General features: G+C 41.6%; 1 pseudogene; it reads right to left on the bottom strand.

Annotated features, from left to right (window-relative positions):
* Window positions 1–2444: 2444 nt before the first annotated feature.
* On the bottom strand, window positions 2445–5267 carry LOC138013802 (uncharacterized; annotated as a pseudogene).
* Between the last annotated feature and the right edge of the window lie 4733 nt (window positions 5268–10000).

The raw sequence follows: 10000 nt of genomic DNA, 5'->3' as shown, positions 1-10000 counted from the left end.
GGTAACATTGAGTTGGGGGGGAGGGGAAAGGGTGGGTTTTAAGCTGAACGTTTGGATAAGTGGTTGGAGTACCAAAAATGCCGCTTTGTCTCAACAGGTTTTGTCCGAGATTGTAGGTGTTGAACACCCGACATATACATCTTAAGCACATACAAAGAAAACTGGCCTTCGATGTAAAGAAATGGTTTGAAAACGATGAAAGAGGACATGTGTACATGTGTTTCCTGTAAAAACTGTAAGGAAATGACGATTCCTGTGTTGACTGATAAGTTAACTCTCTGAAAGAGAATCTTGAGTTAAACACTATAATTAGTATTCCTGGAACAAAACCCAAGCTTTCGTTCAATATTGTGGTCTCCTTTTAAACTCTAAATGTTTAGTGATCATTTTTGGTCTTGATTTAGGTAACGAAATGACAATTTTATGAATATCATGTGCAGGAAGATTTTTTTTGTGTGCGAAAGTCTTATTTTGGAATCCTTATTAGTATAATGTCGATGAAAAAAACTATGCCTCTCTGAAAAGAATCTTCCTGAAGCAACTGGGAACCAAATTTATTCTAAAAAAAGGCCCTCCTTGTAATTGTTTGATACTGAATAAGAAATTTACCTAGTTGTTACAATGGCATGAAAACGATTCCAAAGGTGCTCTTATAAATAACGCGACTGGGCCATGCTGTTGAGTGGTCTTATGGTCCTCTACGAGCATTATGTAAGTGGTATTGGTGGTATTGGTGCTATTTAGGGTAGCTGTCTTGAAGCGACTCAGTTAAGCATTCTGGATGGGGTCTGGCCGTGATGCGTTATCAATGGTGATCTGAGTCATAAGGTAGTCTGGTACTGTAGTAAATTCTGCAAGAGAAAGTTCCTGACCATCTGCTGCCTTTCCCAACAGCTTTACTGCATCCTAAACCAGGGTTGAGTCCTCATACAATTGGAGATCATCTTTGGTCAGGAGTTTGTAAGCTTCTGTGGCTAATGAGTTAAAAAGGAGGCAGTGTGGCCCAGTGTCAAGACCCGCTCTGACCACTCGTTAAATTTGATCCTGGTAGTCCCTGGTTCAACTTCCCAGCCGTACTTGTAAATAGCCAACTGGTTTGCCTCCAACCAGTTGGGATTATTAACAGTTGTTGTTCTGTTCTGTCGTTTTGTTGTGTGTCATTGGCCCTGAAAAGCCCCTATGGGGAGCGGTCAATTAAGTATGTATTGTATTGTATTGTAATCTGCAAGAAAAGTCAGTTGCTGTCCGCCGATGAATAGTCTTGCTGTAATTAGGCAGTTGAGGAAGCAACCTCAATAGTTTGCCATACACATTTTCTGTCAACTTGCTTTCATCTGGCTCAGCGTCCTCTTCCGTCGGATTTTTATACTCTCTGACCCACTTAAGAAAACTCTACAATGAACAGAAGTAACGCCTTATGGTGCTTCCTTTAAATTTCTTTTCTCTCAGTCGTTGACTGGCCCACTTGTCTCAGATGTCAGGACTTGTTTCGTACGAGGCAATCTAGTCCTGTTCCCTGCGGATCCAGCTCCTGGAGTAAAATATGGATATGCCTTGTGTTACTGAGTGCTTGTGGTATGTCGCCACCAGCGATATTACGCAAAAGCAGTCCCCATAGAAATATCCACATTCAAAAACAGGCGGCTCTCTGTAGCCAGTTGGTCTTTATCTTTCACTTTGTGTTTATTTTTCAAATGTTAACTTTTTTTCTGAACTACACTTCCACAAAGATGGTACTGGTAAAGATACTTTGGATGGTTCCTTTCCTTTTCGTCTACATCAGCCCTCTTTATCAACAGCTTGATTTGGTTGTTGGGGATTGCCTCTTTGTGCCTCTTAAGGTGACGATCCAGGTGAGGTCCAAAAACATGCACTTTTCAATGGGACACCTTCTTCGCTTGTTTTTGCCCCCTTCCTTGTATGGTTCAGTTATGACCATATCTTCATCTTGTTGACTGTTGGATCCATTTGGTGTAGCGCTGATAACATTAGATCCACTAACAGCATCTTTCTTTACGGGTGCTCTGGATGCTTTCGTCACAATGATTATCTCAAGTTCACTCTCCATAAAACTTTGTACAGAATATATAACAATTATTCCATGAGCCCGAGTTGGGTATGAAGTGATAAAATAACCAACAAACGCATAGCGCGAGTTGGTTATAATCACTTCGTATCCAACAAGGGCGTGTTGGGAATTAGATAATTGCCTGACAACACAATGGTTCTCCCGATAAACGCGCGCTAAAATCACTCACTCACGATAGCATTTTAAGCAGATATATTTGTCTCTCACGATGTCCCGATCTCGATTACAACACACTTCGATTTCTAGAACAAAGCTACTGCAAATTGTACAATGTGTTCTCTGATTGGTTAAAGTAACTAACGATGACAGGTTCGATGCCTATCCCTTTCCGGTCAACCAAACAATCAAATACGCATTAAAATGTTTTGATTACGTAAACACACGATTTCTGGATATCTGGAGGCCAGCACGCTTTGTTGTTCAACCACTTCGGTCCGTTGCACCAAGAGGGATGGTTTAGCACTTCTCCACCACGGCTTCCAAGGTCAGCAGGGTTCTCCGAGGTCCCTACGTGCCGCCAGATCACTTCTGAATGTGCTTGTATTTTCTCAACTCTGTTGCTCACAAACTGCTTATATGTGCCTGGGGATCCGATCCAGTGCAGGGCAACGGTGCTGTCGAGCCAGCAGTACTTTTCCATTAGGGGAAATCCATCTAGGGCTGAGGCCACGTTTGCCAAGAGATTCACTGCCATATGTCCAGACACCAATTCTAGCCGAGGGATCGTCAGTCCCCTTTTGGAGAGTCTCGCTCTCGCTGCCACAAGTCCCTGATTGACGCCTGACTCTTGAACTACTACAGCGTACACAGCTGCGGCCACGCCTTTACCACTGGCATCACCAAATTGAATGTCCTCTTGATAGGCTGCTAAGGACCTTGGGACTGTAAGCTGCTCATGAAGTCGCTCCTCCCATCGGGTCCAACTCTGCATCAACTCTCTTGGTAGCTTTGCATGCCAGTTTAGCTTGGCGTCACACACGTCACGGTAGAGGAGCTTACCCCCCAACGAGATAGGAGAGGCCAGTCCCAATGGGTCAAAGATCTTCGCCACTTTGCTTAAGATTCCCTGCTTGCTAGGATCAGCCTTCTCATGTGGAAAACTCACGCCGACTGTATCGTTTTCTTTGTCCCATGGCAAACCAAGCAGGGTAGCTCCTTGTCTTCCGGGTACATTTAACTGCTCTTTTGCGTAAGTTCCTTCCTCGATCGAGACTGGTTCTGACGCGGTTGATTCCAACTCTTTCACATTCGAATGCCATTTATGCAACTCGAAGGTGCCCTTGGCGAATACGTTCTGAGAAGCTGATTTGATCTCTTTTGCCTTTTCACTTGTAGGGCCACCACTGATCAGGTCGTTTACGTACAAGCTTCATTCAGTTTCGCTGACAATGTCTGGGTAGTTTTTTCGCAACTCTCCAACAGGTGTTGAATTACGCCTCCTAGGAGGAACGGCGATGATGTCAGACTGAAAAGGGCTCTAGTAAACCTCAGCATCTCCACTGTTTGACTGTTTGGGTCCTTCAACCAATGAAATCTTAGAGCATCACAGTCTTGCTCTTTGATTCGGACTTGGAGGAAAGCTTGCTTGATGTCTCCTGTCATTGCAACTGGATGAAATCGAGAACGAACTAGGACACTCCAGAGCTTGTTTTGAAGAGGTGGGCCAGGGTTTAAACACTCGTTTAGCGAGGGTGCACCATACACTACACGAAGCTTGGTGGTTTCTGCTGTGTCACGTACCACTGCCTTGTGGGGGATGTAAAATTCGTGCTGCCCAGTTGCCACTAACTCTCTCGACTATTCCGGTCTTGATTTGGTCTTGGATCACTTGATCGTAACGCTCTATCGTTCCTTTGCTGCGTAGCTTCTTTACGAGGCCGGTTAACCTGCGAAGACTGCCTGCCTCGTTGCTTGGTAGAGGTGGGTGGTTCCCTTTCCATGGAAGGCTAGTTTCGTACCAACCCTCTTCGTCTCGTCTAAGTTGCTCCTTGAACTCGCAATACACCTCCTCTTGATCACCAGTTGCACAATCCGCAAGTCCAAGTACGTCCAGTCTGCACAAGTTGTCGTAATCCACTGTTGATGTTTGAGTCAGGAATATTGGAGACAGATCCACTTCCTTGCCTGGTGAAATAATGGTCCATCCAAACTTGGTTTTTTCGGCAGTAGGCTCGTTCGCGGCTCCAATAAGAGGTGCTGTTTCAGTCTTTATCTTGGTGTAGTCACACACCCCCAAGATAGGGTGCACTGGAAGGAATTCCTTACTGTCCATATCGTCCGTCTTCACTCCTTTTAAGTGCTCGTACCTTTCCAGGACCTGTTGGTAGTGAGGGTTTTCCAGGGATAAAAGCTGTTTTTTGTTTACCAAGGTCACGTCCGTTTCGAGGAGGAAATCGCCCTTCAGTGATCTTATCTGGACCTTGAAGATCTCTACAGGCTTAGTAACCACTGCCATCATCATTTCGATCTGTTGTACTTCTCTTTGATAAGGACGAATCTTTAGGCGATCAAGTAACGCTGCTGAGGCGTACGAACTTCCGGCACCGGTGTCTAGCAACGCACGACACTTAACTCCCAGCACTTCCACTACGACGACCGGATAAATCACAGTTTGTCTTTCCATTGTAGCCGCTGTCATTAGCTGGTTACTAACGCTGTTGCAGATGGACGTGTGATGTCTTCTCTGACAAATCTGGCACAAGGAACGGCTCTTGCAATCCTCAGCTCTGTGTTTGCTTCCGGTACAATTGAAACAGAGGCGTTTGTTGCTAAGGACTTTCTTGCGATCATCGACGGTGACAACCGTTTTGCAGTCAACCGATTTGTGTTCTTGCTTTCCGCAATAAACACATCCGTGATTTCTGCCATCTCTGTCCTGTTGGATTTGAAAATTCTTGTCACGCCAGGGCTTGTCACTTTGTTTAAGTTGGATCGGGTTTCTTTCTGTCCATTTCCGGAGTTCATCCACTAACTTCGGGAAATTCCATTCTCGCCAAGAATCATCTGTTCGCACAAGATCCGCTCTTATCCCTGGCAGCTTGTCGATAGTCATTCGTACGTATCCATTCACCTCTTGCAGTTTCCTCATTGTTTCCAAGGATTGCACGTTGAAAAGAAGCTTCTCATAGAAATCATGGATTCTAGCTGGCTGTGTTCCACCAATTGTAGGCAAAGACATGATGTTTTCCACGTACGCGTTCACGACTTCGCTTGTTTGCCCATACTTTCTTGTCAGGATGTTCTTCGCACGCTCGTATCCCTCTGATGAAAAGGGCAAGCCGTCGATTTCCGTTCGTATCTTGGGGTCTATGAGTTCCTTTAAGTAGGAGTACTTCGTCACGCCAGCTATTTCTGCCTTGTCGATCTCTGTTTCAAACTGACTCCAGAACTGGGGCCAATCTGTTAAATCGCCTCCAAACTTTGTAATAACAAGCTTAGGAAGCTTGGCAGTCTTCGCGGCTTGAGTCGAGTCCGGTTTTGTGGTCTTCGCTTGTTTTGTCTCCTCGATTTTCTTCTCATATGTCAACCTCATCTCCAGTTGTGTACGTTCAAACGCAAGCTGTTTTTGTCGATCTCGCTCTGCCAGCTCCTCTTCGCTTTCCTTCGCTTGCATCCTTGTCTTATAATTCATTTGAACGAGTCTATCCGATAAATGCGTGATCTCCTCGTCAGCAGTTTCTTGTTGTGCTTCAACTGCGGCGCTCCATTCTGTTAGCTCGTCAACCTGAACGCCAAAGCGTCCGGAAGGAGCATCTTGGTGCACTATTTTCCATATGACGTAAAACTTCGACTATTGGCTCATAGTCGGAGTTTTTTAGCCAATAAAAAAGCTAGAAATGCAATAGTCGGAGCTGTAAATTTACTAAATATGTATATATGGAATTTTCAATCCTGAAATAACATGTCTAGTTGATCTGAGGTTCACTACTCTTCCGTAAACTGAAGTCTGCACCACTGACCAGTTAAAGACGATACTAATACTGCACCATAGCAGGTGAAGATTGCAATTTGATGACATGTTAGCTTTTCGAAACATTATCAATAAGAAATGCAAGACACGCAATTGTTGATTTTGAATTGAAGTTTTATTCTTCGCTATTCTTGTTTTTGTTTTACTTATATTCAGGGATTTGTTTGGATTCCGCCGCCATTTGGACAAATGAACCCGAAATGATCGCTGTCACATGACAACATTTCCAAGATTCAGCTCTCCTTAGCAGATGGTAATTTCGAGCCATTTTCTTTTTCTGCATATCTTTCATCTTTCTTTCTCTTTTAATTCTATTTCCAGAAACGTGATGTATATCTTTCTAATGTCTGATTCATCACTTCAACAGCGTTGGACTTTTGAGAAACAATTATTTTAAAATCAGCTCCAATGCTCCATTTCATTTTTTGAATGACATTGCCTTTAAAGGCCTTTTTCTTCAACACTGTGTAGTTTTCTCATTATTTTGCGTTGCAGTAGTGACTTCTGAACCGTTTGTTGCAGGGGCTTATTTTTGGCCTAATTTTGCTGTTGTCAGACCGAAGCAGTTTGCGGCTGGATATTTTTAGTCTAAAGCGAAACTAAGCAAAAGAAATTCATTTTGAAATAGTATTTGGTAGCCTCTACTTGGGAGATAAAAATTGGCTGGCTTTATTTTTAGCCAGAAATCATAGGTCGTTTCCTAGGCGCAGGGCCTCTTAAGCTTGCTGTTAAGAGAAAATCTGATTGACGCACAGCGCTACAGTGCTTTTCTTCTATTAAGCTTGAAAATAGGTTATGTTCAAGGTACAATAATAATAGTGGGTCATGGAAAAGAATATTAATGCCAGAAATGGAATCCAGGAATGGTTTTTTTTACACACAATGCATCTTCTGATTAATGTGTAATTTCTCTTGGTTACTGTGGAAACATTTTGAGAGTCAGTTTTTCCAGGGTGCATTGAAAGGATAATGTTGCTCATCCTTGGCATAAGAATCTATAACAAAACAGGGCCTTAGAAAGCATTATTTCATGAATCACACATTTTCTTTTGTTAATCAACATCCTTTATTTAACTTGCCCCATTGAAGTCCTGAATTTTTCAGGCTTCTCTACGCAATTGCAAAAATTGCTCTCATAACTGCAAAGATGATAGCTTCACTTGACTGTTTGATCCTTTCACAGTTGCGTTGTTGTCATCTTGGCAAAATCTTTTTAGTTGGTCATCAACTAACTGATCTACTTCTCTTTTTAACGAAGACTCGGCTTCCCTTTCTCCTACGGATCCTTCAGATTGACAATTTAATGCTTTAGAAATCTCAATTTTGGTAGAGACATCAGGCCTCTGATAGCTTTGTAAAGATCTTATATCTTGGTGGCCCGTACGCCTCATAATGAAGTTAACTGAGATTCGTTTTTCCAGTCCACGTGTTGCTGTTGTGGCCCTCAGACTGTGATTGGTGAATTGGCCCTTTTGGTCTGCGTCTTTACACATTTTGCTAACAACGTTTCCAAGCTTGTTATGTCCAACAGGAGTATTTTGCGTTAGGAAAATGTCGTTGTCACAAGTGCACTGGCCCCCCAAAAAATACCAAGACAAAAATAAAAAAACACAAAAGGTTTGAAATTTGATTGCTATCGGCTTACCAAACAAACAATGCGCTATTGTTCTCCGTGAAAACAAGTGCTTTGAACAAATTATGACCCGTGAAACGCCCTCTCTCGATGCTGTGTGAAAACCTTTACAATATTTACAATGAAAAACGTCATTGTCTGCGGTCAGATCAAAAAATGACAAACAAACAAAAAAAAAGTGGCCAATTATTGCCCTGTGAAAGACGAGCTTTATGTAACCTATACCTCATGAATAATATCATAATATTTAATAATATAATATATGATACCTCCGTTCTCGGGCTTTATCTCCTACATACCTGGTAAATGGCAAAAAAGGTAAAACATACACAATTCATAAGTGGATTTTAAAGGTTAGAAAACATGTACGGTGATGTACAAAAATAGTATTTCAAACGAGTACTATTGGTTGTAAGCAGTGTCACAGTTAGTGCTAGGCCTAAACATCCATTTTAAACAGTGTTGGTCATCAAGATTTAAGTCTAAGTACAGATTTTAAAAAAGTTAGCTTTCAATAATTGTTGTGATGGCCGATTACCGGTACGTCATGTAACCAAAGTGAAACTGGTGCAACTATTGTTCAAAGCTAACCTTTTGGAAGGGCAGGGAGGGACCTACTGCAAAATTCCGCACCACCATTCTTGTTGGCACATAGTGACTTTTTTTGAAGAAGGTGTCATAATAATATATGCAAATAAGTTGCATGGTATTCTCAAAATAGGTCTTTTCAATGCCTTGCTGGGTGCACTGTTCCTCAAAAATGACCGAAATTGGTGAGTAAGAGATGGCCTCCATCCGTGATACCAGGTACTTCATGATTAGCCAGCTAGAGGGCTCTGGCCCACTGTTAATCAAAATTTTGTAACTTTGCAATCCTATTGCCTTTCTTGGATATTTCTTTCTCTGAAAAAGTACAAGTAAAAGTAAAAAAAAAGTACTTCAAGGAAGGCAGATCGTTTGCCCCATGGAAAACATATTTATTTTTTAACTATCCAATGACTTTGAGTGTCCGTGGAGTTTGCATAATTCCCCTCTTGTAGTTGTCGAAAAGCTGAATTATTAAACAATTGAAGGAGAATCAAATGCCGTGAGTTCCATGTTTTTTTACTTTATTTAGCCCAGAACTGGAACAATAATAGTAAAGGTACACTGTAAAGCTTATTTATTACATAAACCAGCATGTCAACACTTGAAAAGATGGAACCAGTAAACATCAATATTCAATCTCGACATATGAACCTTGCACCTTGGGAAACCAAATATGTATTTTAGGTATCTTACTTAAAGGAAAGAAATTACAAGATCAAAATTATAACACGTTAAGTTCTAATTCACGTTTTGTATAACATGGCTGAAGTTTCAAAATGGAGAGATTGAGGTAAAACATTATCGATGAACCAAAAACATCTTTCAAATTGTACATGCTATTACTCTGAAGCTGTTGCTGTGAAGTCTGTACAACATAAGAAAAGGAACACTTGCACAACTGAGCTGCATGTAAGAACTGAACTCAATGGAAAAAGATATGAGCAACTGAATTGCATTTTACATTGCATTATAGAACACTGCTAGATATTGGAAAATAAGAAGGAAAAAGTAAATATCAATTGTTGTTACTAAATGTACATGTAGCTACCATGTTGGAACCCATTTATGTTTTTTTTTTTTTTATGAGAGACTCTCCTCTTCATCTTCTGCAGATGGTTCTGCCATGAATTTTTAAAACCCTTTTAAAAAATCATCAATTCCTTTGAACTGAAAACTTTGAGCATAACCCCGTGGCTGTGTACAATGGGGGTGTCTTTTATCTAGTCCTCCACCCTCACTCATTGATACATGTGCTGCAGCGTACCTGAAGGTGCGTAAACATCAACTGACGAAGTTGTTATCCGAATCGGAGAAGCCATAAACGTCGATATCAAACCGGAAGACATTGAAATATCACACAAACTGAAAAGAAAAACCACTAAACTTGTAATTGTCAAATTCGTGAGTCACAAGGTAAAATCTCTTCTCTACAAAGCGAGAACCAAGCTTTTATGTTTCCACGTCTTGAGAAGACCAGCGTATTTTTATCAACGAGAATTTTACTATCGAAGAGAGCTTTTCTGGAAAGCAAACAAGATGAAGAAAGATAACATGATTACTAGCACATGGACAATGGATGGGAAAATATTCGTAAAGACATCGCCAGGGAGAGCACCGGTAAGAATTCATTGTGATGAGGACTTAGGTGATCTTTAGATGACATTCAAAGGATTGCTGAATAAAGGAAGGGACTACAGACTGGATTGCGGAGCATTATTGG

Source organism: Montipora capricornis, chromosome 8 (genome assembly GCF_036669925.1).
Source record: "Montipora capricornis isolate CH-2021 chromosome 8, ASM3666992v2, whole genome shotgun sequence".
Lineage (NCBI taxonomy): Eukaryota > Metazoa > Cnidaria > Anthozoa > Scleractinia > Acroporidae > Montipora > Montipora capricornis.
Note: the sequence above shows the minus strand (reverse complement) of the source record. Positions and strands in the feature narration are given on the sequence as shown.